The following is a 16,932-nucleotide window of genomic DNA, read 5'->3' on the forward strand; positions in this document are numbered from 1 at the left end:
AATGAAATGATGCCTCTCAAGTAAATATTGCAATTTGTATAAATATTATATAAAATGTAGTAAAATTTAATAGAATTTCTACTAAAGCTATAAATAATTATTTTTGTGTGACAGAGACAGTGAGAGGGACAGATAGGGACAGACAGAAAGGGAGAGAGATGAGAAGCATCAATTCTTTGTTGTGGCTCCTTAATTATTCAGTGATTGCTTTCTCATATGTGCCTTGACCAGGGGGTCTACAGCAGACTGAGTGGCCCCTTGCTCAAACCAGATGAGCCCGTGCTCAAGCTGGTGATCTCTAGGTTTCAAACCTGGGTCCACCGTGTCCCAATCTGATGCTCTATCCACTGTGGAACTGCATGGTCAGGCTATAAATAATTTTTATAAAATTATTATCTTTAATTTTGATTGTTGATTTTTCTCAGTTCATGAGTAGGGTATATCTCTTTTATTCAAATTTTCATTGATATCTTTCATCAGCATTTAAAATTTTTCATTATAAAGAGACAGTTTAAGTTTTTGTTTTTTTAACTTGTACCTAAGTACTTCATTTTTTTTTTTTTTTAGAACAATTGATTCTAGTTTCTACATGTTCATTGCTATTTCCCTGAAAAAAAATTAAGTTTTAGTTTTGGTTTTACATACTTATCAGTTTTAAGATTTTAGCTTTTTTGGATTCTTTGAAATTTTTCTATGTAGATAATCATGTCATCTAAAAATTGTAATATTTTTATGTCTTTTTTTCGAATCTATATATTTTAATAGAATTTTATTGGTGTGACACTAGTTAACATAATTATACAGGTTTCTGGTGCCCACTTCTACAACACATCTCTGTACACTGTATTGTGTGCTTAACCCCTAAATTAAGTTCAATCTGTGTTTCTTTTTTTAATCTTATTGCTCTAGCTACACTTTCTAGTACTGTGATGAATAAGATTGGTGAGTAAGCATACTTGTCATGTTTGCAGTTTTAGGGAGAAAACATTCAGTTGTTTACTATTAAATATAGTGTTACCTGTAAGTTTTTCTGTAGATGCTTTCTATCAAGTTGAGAAACTTCTCTACTCTCAGCTTTCTGAGTTTTTTTACAAATGGCTCTTAAATTTTTTAAAATGTTTTTCTTGTCTTAACTAGTATGATCATGTTGTTTTCTTCTTTAGCCTATACAGGGATGGTGATTACTCTGATTGGTTTTTAAATATTGAACTAGCCTTGCATACCTGAAGCAAATCTTCCTTGTTCTTGGTGTATAGATATTTAATATGTTGCTGGATTCAATTTACTAAGGTTTTGTTGAGAATTTTGCATCTAAGTTCAATGGAGACATGTAATGTAGTTTTCTTTCTTTAATTCTTTACTTTTCTTTACATTTTTTTTTGAGATTTTGGTATCAGATTTTATAAAATAAGTTGAAGATTATTCCCACCTCTTTTATTATCTGGAAGCGATTGTATAAGATTGTGTTAATTCTTCTTTAATTGTTTATGGAATCCTCCATTAAAATTATCTAGGTCTAGAAATTTATTTCCAAGATTTTAAATAATTAATTCAAGGTAATTTAAGGTTTTATGTCTGCTCAGTTTATTTTATTTTTGGAGAGTTTGGTAATTTGTAGTCTTTGAGAAATTTATCCATTTTAATAGGTTGTCAAATGTTTAAGTAGTTTGTTGTCCTTCTAATGACTATGGACTTGAAGTAGTTCACGCATTGCATTACTAATGTTTATAATTTACATCTTCACTATTTTCAGTTTTTATTTTCTTTAAATTTTACATTTTTATTATTTTTGGAAGTATAATCTTTGCATTTTATTGTTTTTTTCGCACCTGTTTTCCTCCTTTTATTCTTATTCATATCTCCTACTAGTTCTAGTCATTTTGCTTTTTTTGCATTTTTGTTCTTCTTTCTTTAGTATCTTGAGATAGAATCTTATATTATTAATTTGAAGTCGTTCCTCTCTTTTAAAATGTGCATTGATATTATGCATTTTTATCTTATTGCTACTTTACGTATAGCTCATTAATATTAATATCTTTTATTGTACTTTTATTCAATTTCATGTATATTTTATTTCTCTTAAGATTTACTCTTTTAACCATGGATTATATAAAACTGTGATGTTTAATTTTCAAATGTTTAAAAATTTTTCTGTTATCTTTATGACATTTATTTTTAATTTTATTTAATAATAAGTAAAGAGGCCCTGGCCGGTTGGCTCAGTAGTAGAGCGTCAGCCTGGCGTGCGGAAGTCCCAGGTTTGATTCCAGGCCAGGGCACACAGGAGAGGTGCCCATCTGCTTCTCCACTCCTCCCCCTCTCCTTCCTCTCTGTCTCTCTCTTCCCCTCCCGCGCTGAGGCTCCACTGGAGCAAAGATGGCCCGGGCGCTGGGGATGTCTCTATGGCCTTTGCCTCAGGCGCTAGAGTGGCTCTGGTCGCAACAGAGCGGCGCCCCAGATGGGCGGAGTGTCGCCCCCTCGTGGGCGTGCCGGGTGGATCACAGTCGGTGCATGCGGGAGTCTGTCTGACTGCCTCCCCGTTTCCAGCTTCAGAAAAATACAAAAAAAAAAAAAAAAGTAAAGAACATATACTATATTATTTGTCTTCTTTTAAACTTCTTGAGTCTTATTTTATGACTCAAGGTGTGGCCTATTTTGGCAAATTATCCATGGTCATTTGGCGAGTATGTGGAGTATTTTTTTCAATGTCCACTTGATTTTAGTGATTGATATTGTTTTTCAGTTATTCTATATTGTTGTTAACCTTTTGCCTATCACTTCTATACATTGCTGAAAGTGAGGCTTTGAAGTTCTCAATTATAATTGTAAATTTGTCTATTTTTTTCTTTAAAGTCTATTAATTTTTGCTCTATATAGTGAGAAGCTCTTTTGTTCAGTATGCATATACTTAGAATCACTATATCCTTTTGAAAGATCAATCATTTCATTATTATATAATAAATTTTTTTGTTTCTACTAATTTTTTTGCTCTAAAGTCTACTTTCTCTGATACAAATATAGCTTTTCCTGCTTTTTAAAATTAATGTTTTGAACAATACATTTTCTTCTATTATTTTATTATTAATATGCCTGTAGTATGCTTGAAATGAGTTTTAGGTAGACTCTTAAAGTAAAGTCTTGAATTTGCATCCACTTTGCAAATCTCCATCTTTCAATTTGTGTATTTAAATTATTTATTCAAAACATAATTATATTGTGATTTAGGTCTGACAATTTACTTTTTGTTTGTGTTCCTTCTATTTTTCATTTTGTTTTTTCTCTTTTCTTGCTTTCATGTGAATAACTTAATATTTTCTTCAAAATTATTTTAATTGTTTTGAATTATTTTTATTGTTTTTGAGTATAATACTTTGTATATTTTTTTTTCTTTTTTTTTTCTTTTTCTGAAGCTGGAAACTGGGAGAGACAGTCAGACAGACTCCCGCATGCGCCTGACCGGGATCCACCCAGCACGCCCACCAGGGGGCGATGCTCTGCCCACCAGGGGGCGATGCTCTGCCGCGACCAGAGCCACTCTAGCGCCTGGAGCAGAGGCCAAGGAGCCATCCCCAGCGCCCGGGCCAGTATAATTTTATTTAGTGGCTGCTCAATATTTTATCTATAATATACACATGTAACTCTGAACATATATATAAATTCCGATGTTTAGGTGAACAAATGAGTCTGTTTTTTACCCATACTAAATGACAATTGTTGTAGTATCTTTAGGTTCTTTTTGTTCTAACAATTGTAACGTGTAATTAATATTGAGGATTATAAATGTATTTTCATTTTAAAATTATAGTACTCTAGAGAAAAATAAAATATTATGTTTTTGCTACATATATTGATTTTTAAGTGAGAAAGAATGCATATACATGCATGTATCTCAGTAAAAGCATGTACTAAAATTGCCAAATTTTTCTACAAAAATTAAGATTATAGATGGATTTATTATCTATGCTACTGATTAGAGGTTTTTGAGCTGGCCTGTCCAGAATTTAAGGGGTTAATTACAGTTCAAAGTCTCTTATAATAATAATTCTGGGTTATTTGGCATGTGAGAGAAATTCTCACTATGTTTTTTTTTTCTTTTCTAAAAAAGGCATATTTATTTTATTTTTGTATTTTTCTCTACCTTCATATATTAATAAAATAATCAATCACTTTAAAATTTGTAAAAAACACTATTGTAATATAAATTCACATTTGTGTCTTGTTTATTTGGTTGTAGATCATTGAAACAACCAAGGAAATAGAAACTAAAACAACAAATTAGCTGAGTGACTTATCAGAACTAAAATCAACCCCTTAAAAAATCACGCATTTATGCAATGGCAACAGTTATTGTGTTCTTTGTTTGTTTGCTCATTTGAGATATCTGCAATCTGTCACACTTGGTTCTAAGCTTTGTATTTGTTAGTAAACAGAGAGGTAAAAAATGTTCTGAACATAGAAGTTGAAGTTAATGTTGAAACATGAAAAAAAAATTTAGTTCTTTGACTCTTGCAAGATTTCAGATACTAAGATAATTTGCTCTTCCCTCCAAACATGCATCATTGAATAAACTCAAATTTGTTGAGTGAAGTAAATTTTTCTTATTTTCTCATTCTGAAATAGCCTAAAGAAGATCCTTAGCTTTTTTTACCCTGTGTACTTGTGAAGGATTGACTAAAATATTTTTATTTGTATGTCTTCAGGTGTTTTGAACACTAAAGGACTTTTTAAAAAGTGACTGCTTTATTTTATTTATTTTAATATTTTTTAAATTTATTGAGTTGACCTGGTTAACCAAACTCTACATTTTTCAAGTGTACAACTCAATATAACACTATCTACAAACACCTTACCTCATACCCCCCCGCTCTCCCCAAGCAAAGTCTCTTTCCACCCCCCACTCCCCCCACACTTTGACCTCTTCTCCCATCTCTATCTTATTGCCCTTCTGTTGTCTGTATCTACGTGTTGTGTATATGTTTTTTGGTCAATCACTTTACCTTCCTTGATCCAGTCCTCTCTTCCCCTTTCCTCCTGAAAGCTGACCATATATACTATGTGACCCTGCCTCTGTTTCTATTTTGTTTTTCAGTTTGTTGTGTTCATTAAATTCCAAATATAAGTGAGGACATGTGGTATTTTTTTTCTCTTCTTACTTTATTTCACTTATCATAATAATCTCAAAGTCCATTCATACTGTTGTAAAAGGTAAGATTTCCTTTTTTTTATGATTGTGTAGTATTCAATTGTGTATCAAGACCCTTAGCTGTTTTTATTAGTTGCATTCAATCCTTGATAAATTATAGAGACTCAATTTGTTTACCATGTACGTAAAAATAATTATATCAAGCTAATTGATTTGAAAAGTTTAAATAAATGTGATGATTCCATGATGACTATGGAGTAGGTGAAGGCTACATGCACTGGCTACAGATGCCAAACTAAATTTATAGCTAAATTACAGAGTAAATAACCTGAATGACCAACTGCAGTCTATCTGAACTGAAGTATTATAACCTAGGCCTTATATAAGAAGTCACATAGAGACTGATAAAAAGGACAGAGACTCAGAAAGGCCTTGTCCCCACACCCATGTGTGGTGGCTGAGAAGCTAGAGGGATATCTCAGCTGCAAAACTCCATTCTCCCAATACCTAGGGGTCTCAACCTCACATAGGGATCCCCAATTTAGAGCAAGAGTGATGGAAAGAGGAGCCTGCAGAATATCTAGTGGTGAAAACAAGTGGAGAATCAGTGTGCTTTTGAAAAAAGGAAGTCAGCTAGAGACCAATATACCACCTTCCTAGGCAGCACTTCTCTTGTTACAGCACCAGTCTGGGGAGTACACTGCTTGTTCTTCCAACTACTGATAACACCAGACTGCCATGCTCAGGTCCTGCAGAGTGGTCTGATGACTGCATCTAGCAAAGACTTGTGCGGTACTATTTCTTTTTCTACAGAAGCTATTGGCTGAGACTCAACCAGTGAATAAACTTTGCAGCTTTAGAAACAAGACCATTCATCTCTAGCTTGAGTGCACAACCAATGTTCCCCCTCTTCACCTGTGGAATCACTTCTAGTCCCTGTGGCCCCAGCTTGCAGAGTTCTGTCCCCAAGGGGATCAGAGTGCTGCTCAGAGAGTATATCTACCAGGGAGACTTTTGTTCCAGAAATAGAAGAGTGGATGCTGGGTTGTTTGAAGGCATCAGGAGGATCCTACTTTTATTTCCACTGTAAGCTCAGCTCGTGCTACTTTTCCAGTGAGAGAATTATGTGATCTGCATTTTTAGCCATGTTGAACTCAGTTCCACAGAGAGACCTGAAAGCTTTCTAGAGCTTGGTCTTTCAAGGCACATACCCCTTGGAGGCTACTGCCAAAAAAAGTAGGAGATACTCATACAGTCCTAACAGGTATACCAGACTACCCCCAACAGGAGACTGCCTGGATCTGCTCTTGTAAAACCGCATGGCTCCACCCTGCTGAGCTCAACTCTGCAGGGAAGTGAGAGAAGGGGAATGAGAACTTCTCAGAGCTTGGGTGATCTCACTTCCCTTGTCCTTGAGACTAGAAAAAATGTTTGTCCCCCTCAACTGGGCTCAGCCAACACCACCCTCAATGGGAAATTACTTTTAAATTTTATTTATTGATTGATTTTTAGAGAGAGAGAAACAATGATTTATTGCTCCATCCATTTATGCATTCAATGTTTGATTCCACTATGTGCTCTGATGGATGATCGAACTCACAAACTTGGCCCATCAGGACAATGTTCCAACCAACTGAGATAACTGGCCAGAACAATGTGAAACTCTTTTGATTTATCTTCTTAAGCTTCCATTGCTCAGCCTTGCAGAACTTGTTCTGGCAGTGGGGATGGCTGCCTGCACCTAACCTGAACTTGCTAGTTTACCCCTACTAGGGAAACAAACGTTGAAGACTCTGACAGAGACTGAGAGGCATGGTTCTGGAGTAGAGGTCATTTCTTCTTATTGATTTCCTGACCACCTGGTTCTTAAGTAAGAGACCCACTAGCTCCATCCTCCAAACCCCAGTCACACTGCATTACCAAGCTTCCTTCCTATAGAAGGATCTGTAGATTGCATCCAGCATGGGCTCACTCTAGAGTCTTTCAAAAAAAACACTGAAGGAAGACCAGACAAACTGAGGGAGACTGAGTAGTTGACAGGAAGATGTATACAGCAGGGAACCTCAGACCTTTTATGGCTCTATGCTCTGCACTAAGCTGAAGGAAGCCAACCCTGTACACAAACTGGTCCTTCTCATACACACCAAAGCAGAATAAATGCAGCTATAAAGAGTAAATAACATAGTAGATCCAGACAAGAAACCCAAGGCTGGTTACACAAAATGTCTGACATTGATCTGTACTTGAACCCCCCGCCCCAAGTGGAGCCAGAACCAACACAACCAACAGTGGGATTTAGACCACAACAGAGCTTGAACTAACCAGACATACAAGCTGCCCATCTAAAGGGGAAGTCCGGCAGGCACCAGACCCTGTTGGTAACTCCACGTTGATGGGACAGCAGTTGCACAGCGACTCATAAATGCTGATCAAGGTATATTCTTATAATCAGCCATCCCTAAAGGATAAAAGCACCCCCAAAAAGTCTAACAGCATTTAAGGCTCAACTACAATAAGAGGGTACATATAACCCAAAAGAAACGTTCCCAGAGCACCAAGCTCAGGTGATCCGGAAGATTGTACCACTGAGCCCATCATAACAAGTCTAGCAGATCTACCTAATACACATAGAAACAATGGAAAGACAAATAAATATATCTAAAATGATAGAACATGAGAAATCCCCGAAGAAAGAATTAAATGAAATGAAAGAAACTAAAATACCATATGCAGAGTTTAAAACAATGATCATAAAGATGCTCAAGAACCTTAGTAGAAGAATGGATAATCTCAGGAAGAACTTAAAGAGATAGGAAGCATTGAAAAGGAAAGAAGAATACAATAGCTGTAATGACAAATATACTAAAAGAATAAACAGCAGGTTAGATGAAGCAAAGGACTGAATCAGCAATTTTAAGGACTAAATAAAAGCTCATCTGAGCAAAGCATCAAAAAGGAAGCAGAATGTTTAAAATGAAGAAGGTCAAAGGCACATCTGGGACAAAATCAAGTATAACATCATCAGCATTATAGAAGTACCAGGATGAGAAGAAAATGAGCAAGGGATCGAGAAACTGAATAAATAATTACTTAAAACTACCCTACCCTGATGAAGGAAAAAAATTACACAAGTTCAGGAAACAAAGAGAGTCCTAATCAAGATGAACCCAAAGAGGCCACACATCAAGACACATCATAGTTAAAATGGCAAAGGTTAAAGACAAAGAGAGAATCTTAAAAGCAACAAGGGAGAGACAGCTACCTATAAATAGGCTTTCATAAAAATGTCAGCTGACTTTCTCAGGAGAAAAGTTCAAACCAAGAGAGATTGGCATAAAATATTGAAAGTGATAAAAATCAAGGTTATTGTTTTCTGTTGTTGTTTTTGTTTTAAGTGAAAGGAGGAGTGATAGAGAGACAGACTACCACATGCACCACAACCAGGATCCACCTGACAACACCCGTCTGGAACCATTGTTCTGTCCATCTGGGGCCATGCTCACAAACAAGCCCTCTTTAGCACCTGAGGGGGAGGGCAATGCCAATGCACTAACATCAATAGAGCCCTGGGTCAAGATGGGAAGAGAGAGAGTGAAGGGGGCAAGGGCGGAGAACCAGATGGTCGCCCTTCCTGTGTGCCCTGACCAGGAATCGAACGCAGGACTTCCAAACACCAGGTCAACATCAACCACTGAGCCAACAAGCCAGGGCCAGGCTATCATTTAACACTGAAGGTGAAATAAAGAGTTTCCCAGACCAAAGGGAAAGAAAGCGGCAAAGGAGTTCGATACAACCAAATCTGTTTTATGAGAAATATTAAAGAGCTTTACTTAAAAAAAAGAAAGAGAGAAGAACACAAGTACATAGAATAATATGGAAATATATATGTAACTATCAATAATAACCTTAAATGTAAACCGATTAAATACTGCAATAAAAAAAAAACAGAAGGTAGTTGAATGAATAAGAAACCCTTGTAACATATGTGAACACATATTGGAACACTGAAATATGTAAAGAATAACTTGGAGAACATTAAAGGAGAGACCAACAATATTAACTGTAACACAGTCATAATAAGGGATTTTAACACCACATTGACATTACTGAATAAATCTTCCAGATAAAAAATCAACAAGACAACAATGACCTTGAACAACACACTAGATCAGATGGATTTAATTGATGTTTACAGGACATTTCATCCCAAAGTAGCCAAATATACACTCTTCTTTTTTTTTTTTTTTTTTTATATAATTTTATTTTTTTAATGGGGTGACATCAATAAATCAGGATACATATATTCAAAGATAACAAGTCCAGGTTATCTTGTCGTTCAATTATGTTGCATACCCACCACCCAAAGTCAGATTGTCCTCTGTCACCTTCTATCTTGTTTTCTTTGTGCCCCTCCCCACCCCCTATCCCTCTCCCATTCCCCCCTCCCCCCCCGTAACCACCACACTCTTATCAATGTCTCTTAGTTTCACTATTATGTCCCACCTACGTATGGAATAATACAGTTCCTGTTTTTTTCTGATTTACTTATTTCGCTTCGTATCATGTTATCAAGATCCCACCATTTTGCTGTAAATGTTCCGATGTCATCATTTCTTATGGCTGAGTAGTATTCCATAGTGTATATGTGCCACATCTTCTTTATCCAGTCGTCTATTGATGGGCTTTTTGGTTGTTTCCATGTCCTGGCCACTGTGAACAATGCTGCAATAAACATGGGGCTGCATGTGTCTTTACGTATCAATGTTTCTGAGTTTTGGGGATATATACCCAGTAGAGGGATTGCTGGGTCATAGGGTAGTTCTATTTTCAGTTTTTTGAGGAACCACCATACTTTCTTCCATAATGGTTGTACTACTTTACATTCCCACCAACAGTGTATGAGGGTTCCTTTTTCTCGACAGCCTCTCCAACATTTGCTGTTACCTGACTTGCTAATAACAGCTAATCGAACAGGTGTGAGGTGGTATCTCGTTGCCGTTTTGATTTGCATTTCTCTAATAGCTAAAGAAAATGAGCATCTTTTCATATATCTGTTGGCCATTTGTATTTCTTCCTGGGAGAAGTGTCTATTCATATCCTCTTCCCATTTTTTTTATTGGATTGTTTGTTTGTTTGTTGTTGAGTTTTATGAGTTCTTTGTATATTTTGGATATTAGGCCCTTATCTGAGCTGTCGTTTGAAAAAATCATTTCCCATTTAGTTGGCTTTCTGTTTATTTTGTTATCAGTTTCTCTTGCTGAGCAAAAACTTCTTAGTCTGATGTAGTCCCATTCATTAATTTTTGCCTTCACTTCTCTTGCCATTGGAGTCAAATTCATAAAATGCTCTTTAAAACCCAGGTCCCTGAGTTGAGTACCTATGTCTTCTTCTATGTACTTAATTGTTTCAGGTCTTATGTTTAGATCTTTGATCCATTTTGAGTTAATTTTTGTATAGGGGGAGAGACTGTAGTCCAGTTTCATTCTTTTGCATGTGGCTTTCCAGTTTTCCCAGCACCATTTATTGAAGAGGCTTTCTTTTCTCCATTGTGTGTTGTTGGCCCCTTTATCAAAAATTATTTGACTATATATATGTGGTTTTATTTCTGGACTTTCTATTCTGTTCCATTGGTCTGAGTGTCTATTTTTCTGCTAATACCATGCTGTTTTGATCGTCGTGGCCCTATAATAGAGTTTGAAGTCAGGTATTGAAATGCCCCCAGCTTCATTCTTTTTCTTTAGGATTGCTTTGGCTATTCGGGGTTTTTTATAGTTCCATATAAATCTGATGATTTTTTGCTCTATTTCTTTAAAAAATGTCATTGGAAGTTTGATGGGAATTGCATTAAATTTGTATATTGCTTTGGGTAATATAGCCATCTTGATTATATTTATTCTTCCTAGCCAAGAACAAGGTATATTCTTCCATCTCATTATATCTTTTTCGATTTCCCTTAACAATGGTTTATAGTTTTCATTATATAAGTCCTTTACATTCTTTGTTATGTTTATTCCTAAGTATTTTATTTTTTTTGTTGCAATCATGAAGGGGATTATTCTTTTGAGTTCCTTCTCAGTTGTTTCATTGTTGGCATATAGAAAGGCTATTGACTTCTGTATGTTAATTTTGTATCCTGCGACCTTACTGTATTGGCTTATTGTTTCTAGTAGTCTTTTTGTGGATTCTTTGGGGTTTTCGATGTATAGTATCATATCATCTGCAAAAAGTGATACCTTTACTTCTTCTTTTCCGATATGGATGCCTTTTATTTCTTTGTCTTGTCTGATTGCTCTGGCTAGAACCTCTAGTACCACATTAAATAAGAGTGGAGAGAGTGGAAAACCCTGTCTTGTTCCTGATTTAAGGGGGAAAGCCTTCAGTTTAGTGCCATTTAATATGATGTTAGCTGATGGTTTATCATATATGGCCTTTATCATGTTGAGATATTTTCCTTCTATACCCATTTTGTTGAGAGTCTTAAACATAAAATTGTGTTGTATTTTATCGAAAGCCTTTTCTGCGTCTATTGATAAGATCATGTGGTTTTTGTTCTTTGTTTTGTTGATATGGTGTATTACATTAACCGTTTTACGTATGTTGAACCATCCTTGAGATTCTGGGATGAATCCCACTTGATCATGATGTATTATTTTTTTAATATGTTGTTGTATTCGATTTGCTAGTATTTTGTTTAGTATTTTAGCATCTGTATTCATTAGAGATATTGGTCTGTAGTTTTCTTTTTTTGTGCCATCCTTGCCTGGTTTTGGTATGAGGGTTATGTTGGCTTCGTAAAATGTGTTTGGAAGTATTGCTTCTTCTTCAATTTTTTGGAAGACTTTGAGTAGAATAGGAACCAAGTCTTCTTTGAATGTTTGATAAAATTCGCTGGTATAGCCGTCACGGCCTGGACTTTTATTTTTGGGGAGGTTTTAATGGTTTTTTCTATTTCTTCTCTACTGATAGGTCTGTTTAGGCTTTCTGCTTCTTCTTGACTCAGTCTAGGAAGGTTGTATTGTTCTAGGAATTTATCCATTTCTTCTAGGTTGTTGAATTTAGTAGCATAAAGTTTTTCATAGTATTCTACAATAATTCTTTGTATATCTACAGTGTCCGTGGTGATTTCTCCTCTTTCATTTTGGATTTTGTTTATATGAGTTCTTTCTCTTTTTTCCTTGGTAAGTCTTGCCAAGGGTTTGTCAATTTTGTTGATCTTTTCAAAGAACCAGCTCCTTGTTCTATTAATTTTTTCTATAGTTTTTCTGTTCTCTAATTCATTTATTTCTGCTCTGATTTTTATTATCTCCTTTCTTTGGCTGGTTTTGGGTTGTCTTTGTTCTTCTTTTTCTAGTTCCTTAAGGTGGGAAGTTAAGTGGTTCACTTGGGCTCTCTCTTGTTTGTTCATATATGCCTGAAGTGATATGAACTTCCCTCTTATCACTGCTTTTGCTGCATCCCATAGATTTTGATATGTCGTATTGTCATTTTCATTAGTCTGTATATATCTTTTGATCTCTGCACTTATTTCTTCTTTGACCCATTCATTTTTTAAAAGTATGTTGTTTAGTTTCCACATTTTTGTGGGATTTTTTTCCTCTTTTTTGCAGTTGAATTCTAGTTTCAAGGCTTTATGATCAGAAAATATGCTTGGTACAACTTCAATTTTTCTGAATTTGCTAATGTTGTTTTTGTGTCCCAACATATGGTCAATTCTTGAGAATGATCCATGTACACTGGAGAAAAATGTATACTCAGTCACTTTGGGATGAAATGTCCTGTAGATGTCTATCATATCCAGGTGCTCTAGTGTTTTGTTTAAGGCCACTATGTCTTTGTTGATTCTCTGTTTGGATGACCGATCTAGAGCCGTCAGCGGTGTATTGAGGTCTCCAAGTATGATTGTATTTTTGTCAGTTTTTGTTTTAAGATCAATAAGTAGCTGTCTTATATATTTTGGTGCTCCTTGGTTTGGTGCATATATATTAAGAATTGTTATGTCTTCTTGATTCAGTGTCCCCTTAGCCATTATGAAATGGCCATTTTTGTCTCTGAGTACTTTTCCTGTCTTATAGTCAGCATTATCCGATATGAGTATTGCTACACCTGCTTTTTTTTGGATGTTATTTGCTTGGAGTATTGTTTTCCAGCCTTTCACTTTGAATTTGTTTTTATCCTTGTTACTTAGATGAGTTTCCTGTAGGCAGCATACAGTTGGATTTTCTTTTTTAATCCATTCTGCTACTCTGTGTCTTTTTATTGGTGAGTTTAATCCGTTTACATTTAGTGTAATTATTGATACTTGTGAGTTCCCTATTGCCATTTTATATCTTGCTTTCTGTTAGTTTTGTGTCTTGTTTGATCCTTCTCTTTTGTTTTTCTATCTTTTGTTTTTATTTCGTTGTATTCCATACATCTTTCCACTGTTGCTATCTTTTTTATCTCATGTGCTTCTGTGGTGGTTTTTTCAATGGTGGTTACCTTTGAATAATGAAAAGGGTCCCTACCCTGTTCATTGTAGTGAACTATTTTGTGAGTACTTTTGCACTCCATCGTCCTTTGCTACTGTTAATCTCCATCTTCTCCCCCTCTTTCTTTTTGTTGTTGTCACAGTTTAAATTTGGTTTTATTGTGTTCTTCTTGGAGCTTTTACTTGTGGCTTTGTTTTTTTTTGTTCTTTGTATCTGATTGGAGAACCCCCTTTAGTAATTCCTGGAGTGGGGGTTTTCTGATGATAAATTCCCTCATCTTTTCTGTATCTGTGAATGTTTTTATTTCTCCTTCATATTTGAAGGATAGCTTTGATGGGTATAGTATTCGTGGCTGAAAGTTCCTCTCTTTCAGGACTTTAAATATTGGGGTCCACTCTCTTCTAGCCTGTAGAGTTTCTGCTGAGAAATCTGATGATAATCTAATGGGCCTTCCTTTATATGTTGTATTCTTCTTTTCCCTGGCTGCCTTGAGAATTTTTTCTTTGCTGTTGGTTTGTGTCAATTTCATTATGATATGCCTTGGAGTAGGTTTGTTGGGGTTAAAAAAACTTGGAGTTCTGTTTGCTTCTTGAACTTGAGGCTTTAGTTCTTTCCACAGGCTTGGGAAGTTCTCATCTATTATTTGTTTGAGTATGTTCTCCATTCCATTTTCTCTCTCTTCTCCCTCTAATATACCTATTATTCTTATGTTATTCTTTTTGATGGAGTCAGATAATTCTTGTAGGGCTATCTCATTTTTTTTAATTTTTGAGTCTCTTTCTTCTTCTCTCTGTTGTGCCTCAAGTTGCTTGTCTTCTATTTCACTAATCCTCTCTTCTATCTGACCTGTTCTATTAGCTAAGCTTGTTACTTCGTTTTTCAGCTCATGAATTGAGTTTTTCATCTCTGTTTGATTTTTTTTTATAGTTTCAATTTCCTTGGACATATATTCTTTGTGTTCATTAAGTTGTTTTCTGAGCTCCCTAAATTGCCTTTCTGTGTTTTCTTGTATATCTCGGAGGATTTTTAGGATTTCTATCTTGAATTCTCTGTCATTTAGCTCCAAGTTTCCAATATATTAAATTTTTTCTCCATAGATTTTTCCTCATCTAGCTGTGTTACCTCTCTTTCTTTTGTATCCATGATATTCGATTTTCTCTTCCTTAATGGCATCTGAGGGTGGTTTTGTTGATAGTATTAATGAGATTTAATAAAGAATAAAAAGTTTAAAAAAAATAATAAAAAAAATCGAAAAGAGTTGTTTTTTAAAAAAAAATTAATAATGAAATAAAGAAAAATAAAATAAAATAAAAATTAAAAAAAAAAAAAAAAAAAGGAAATTATTCCCCCCCTCCTTTTTTCCTCTCCTCTCCTCTCCCCTCTTTCTTGATAAAATCTTGTGGTGGACTGTGAATTATAACAAACAATTCCTGTGATGGAGGGCCTGAATTGGGGAAAAGTAATAAAGGGGCAAAAAAAAAAAAAAAAAAAAAAAAGAAAGAAAAAAGAAAAAAAAAGAGCGTATGAACCCACAAAAAGCAAATAAGGAAAAAATTTGGGTCAAGAATAAAATGATTTGCTTTTAGGTGTTGGTTGTCTAAGAGTTATGATGAGAGGATTAAGAGGAAAACGGAAAAATGGGGGGACAAATTAAAAAATTACTATTGTATTTAGTGGAACAAGAACTAGATAATATGGAGAGCCAGGGATGGGAGCACTGCTAGTGAGTTAAAAAGGTGAAGTAAAAACCCCCCAAAATGCCACAAACATAAGTTTGAGTCCCAGATAAGATAATTTGTTTGTTATTGAGGTTTGAATGAGAGGAGATGTAAAGAAGAAAGGAAGAAACTAATATAGAGGGAGAAAAGAAAGAGAGAGAGAGAAAAAAAAAGAGGGAACCACTAAAAGAAGAAAAAAGAAAGGAGAGAGAGAGAGAGAGAGTTAAGGGTTTTGGAGTGCAACCCTCATAGAGAGAAAGGAAGAGAAGAGAAAAGATAATGGGAGATGTAACACTTATGGGTAGTGTAGTTCAAGGAGAGGAGAGAGTAAGACCGGTAGAGAGTTAATCGGCCAAATTGGAGGAGGAAAAAAAAAGTATCAAGAATGAAGATAAGAGAAACAAACGAACAAATATAATAAAATGGGATAGGTTATAAAGTCTGCAGATTATTCTTGATTTTGAGAGGTTATCTTCTTGCTTTTTCTTTTCTCTCCCTCTTCCTGGTCGGTGACTCTGTACCCCGGGTTTTGCCCCTTTGCCACGCTCAGGTGAAGGTTTGCAGTTGATACGTCTCTATGGCAATGTCATGTATTGTGCTTTAGTCTCGTTGGCAGTCGAGGCTATTAGCATTTATAGGCTCCGACAGTGAGAGAGTCCGTGTTCCTGGAACCTTTCTCCTAGTCTTTCCTTCCTCAATTAGTAGCCTGATAATCCAGCTATGGGGTTGCTGCTGCCTCTGCCTGGATAGTAAGAGGCTCAAAGAGCTGGCAACTCCCCACTCTATTTCCACTCAGCACAGGGCTCTGGGTAAGGCTCAGTCAGTCAGAGCTGCTAGCATAATCAGGTGGGCTTTCCGGCCATTCAAAGACCTCTGGCTCTGCCACTCTGTCCGGTAACACAAGCGGGCGCCCACTTCTGGGGCGCTTGGAGGAAACTCTCACTCACTGGCTGCGCACACAGACCAGGATATCCGGCCAGCAGTCTCACGCTCTGAGTGAAACCCCCAACCGCAGGGAAAAGTTGCAGCGTTGGAATTGAGTCTCGCTCCGTCCCCGTGCGCGGCTTTTGCAAGGCGCTGGGGCGGCCCGAGATTCCGCTTTGGCCCACACAAAGGCCCCTGACTCTGCCCCTCTGTGCCATAACACGGGCGCGCACTGCCGAGGCACTCGGAGGAATCGCTCACTCCTTATCTGCGCGCGCAAACCAGGATATGAGGCCGGCCGCATTTCCCTCTGAGTGAAACACCCTCCAGTACGGAAAATCTCCACCATTGGAATTAGTTCTCACTCCCTCCCGTGCGTGGCTTTCCCAGGGCGCTGGGGCTGCCCAGAGACTCTGCCCTCGGCCCACAGAAAGGCCTCTGACCCTGCCTCTCCGTGGGGCAACACGGGCACCCACTTCCGGGGCTTAGGAAGAAATCTCTCGCCCACTAACTGCGCATCAACCAGGAGACCGGGTAAAATGTCCGCGCCGCTTGTCTTTCTTTGTTTGGGTTTGGCGCGAGTGTTAGCTTGTATTGCCCGGGTTGCCACAGGATCAGATTTTCCTTGGCTTGGATCTCCGTGCCACAGCCTGGTTCGGCCGTTTGTGTCACGGCCTGG

Source organism: Saccopteryx leptura, chromosome 8 (assembly GCF_036850995.1).
Source record: "Saccopteryx leptura isolate mSacLep1 chromosome 8, mSacLep1_pri_phased_curated, whole genome shotgun sequence".
Lineage (NCBI taxonomy): Eukaryota > Metazoa > Chordata > Mammalia > Chiroptera > Emballonuridae > Saccopteryx > Saccopteryx leptura.